A 1,768-nucleotide genomic window follows, 5' to 3' on the forward strand; every position below is an offset into this window, starting at 1 on the left:
GCTGCCCCCACAGTCAAAGCCAGCAAGGCTCCGTGGGGCAGCGCATGGGCACTCGTATGGGGCCAGGTGTCTGAGACCCCCCCTCCTCTCGGACAGCCCAGGCTGGCCCTGAGTGCGCTGCTGGAGGGAGGGAGGTGGCGGCTAACAGCTCCTTCAGGGCTGCAGCTGTGCTATGTCCTTTCCCCTCCAGCCCCGGGACAGAGTGGCTCTTTGCAGTGACCCTGCATTGCCCTTGTGCCTGGCATTGTGCTGGGACAGCACTAACAAGAGCTCCCTCCAAAAGCTCTGCCCCCTCAGTCAGTGCATGTGACTCCCCCAAAATCCACCAGCCCCAGAAGCTCGCCCTTCTCGAATCTGTCCGGCCACCCCCCTTCCGACACACGGCCGCTTGACGCCGCATCTCCCTCCCAGGCCCTCTGTTCCACCAGCTGCCACGGCTGTGGGTGGGAAGTAGACCCCCTCTGTCCTTTGCTGCAGTGACCAGGTCTCACCTGAGTGCCGGCCATCTCGCTAGCTGCTGGGGATGGAAGCAGTGGGTCTGGCCGGGGGTGGGGGGGTTCCTGTAGGTGCTGTAGTGGTGCCAGGCAGGCACTGGCATGGTGGGGGGCTGCAGGGGCCTGTGGGTGGCTGACCCTAACCCGCTGCTTGTCTCCCCTTTCAGAGCCATGCTTGCCAACTCGGCCACGATGCGGATCCTCATCAAGGGGGGGAAGGTGGTGAATGACGACTGCACCCTGGAGGCCGACGTCTACATCGAGAACGGCATCATCCAGCAAGTGGGCCGGGAGCTCATGATCCCGGGAGGGGCCAAGGTGATCGATGCCACCGGGAAGCTGGTGATCCCGGGCGGCATCGACACCAGCACTCACTTCCACCAGACCTTCATGAACGCCACCTGCGTGGACGACTTCTACCACGGCACCAAGGTACCTGCGGCCCGGTGGGCTAGTGATGCCGCTGGAGAGTGGGCCTGGCACATGCCCTCCTCCCTGGGCAGGTGGCGAGAGAAACCTGAGCTGGGTCCCCGTGGGCTGCTGCTGTGGGGGTGAGGGTGAAAGGCCTTTCCTTCAAGGCAGCAGCTTCGCTCCGGCTCAGGTGATTCGTAGACCATTGTGCTCATCCTGTCCAACCCCCTGGATAGCCCAGCCCAGAGCAGAGCTTCTGGAAAAACATCTGGGCTGGACTGAAACAAGCACCATGGCCCACGGGAAATTTCCACGGGTTACTTCCTCTCCCTGTTAAGAACCTACTCTCTCATGTGGGCATGTGCTAAGCAGTGCAGATTCGCCCAGCATACCTGGCCCAGCCCAACTGCCTGATCACTCACGCCCTGCAGCACGGATATGCTCGCCCAGTCCCAGGAGCAATGCGTAGGCTCTGAAGATGGGACTTAGCACTTCCCGGACAGCTGGATAAGAACCTGAGAGCGGCCATCCTGGGTCAGCCCAAAGATCCATCTCGCCCAGTGTCCTGTCTTCCCCCAGGGGCTATAAGAAGGGGATCCCAGTGGGAATACCGTTCTGTCTGTGTGCGTCCAGGTGCAGTATTCCCATTGGGATCTGCCGTCCCTGGGGCTCACGGTTCTCATCTGACGGTTAATGGGCTGAATTCCTTTAATTGAACCTTGCTGCCTGCCTTCGCCTCGGGCGCAGTCTGTAACTCGCGCCGTGCTCCGAGGGCGCCTCCTGCGGCGGGAGCTGAACGGGGAGACGCCATGGACTCTCTCTGGGCAGGGCCTGGCTGCTTGACTCGTCAGGGCAGCGGCGCT

The 1,768-nt window shown here is 62.2% G+C and overlaps 1 pseudogene; it reads left to right on the top strand.

The window, feature by feature from the left end:
- The first annotated feature begins 665 nt into the window (after positions 1-665).
- LOC113405680 lies at positions 666-926 on the top strand (annotated as a pseudogene).
- Positions 927-1,768: the final 842 nt, after the last annotated feature.

This window comes from Terrapene carolina, unplaced genomic scaffold, assembly GCF_002925995.2.
Source record: "Terrapene carolina triunguis isolate 2854851 unplaced genomic scaffold, T_m_triunguis-2.0 Scaffold48381, whole genome shotgun sequence".
In the NCBI taxonomy this organism is placed as follows: domain Eukaryota; kingdom Metazoa; phylum Chordata; order Testudines; family Emydidae; genus Terrapene; species Terrapene triunguis.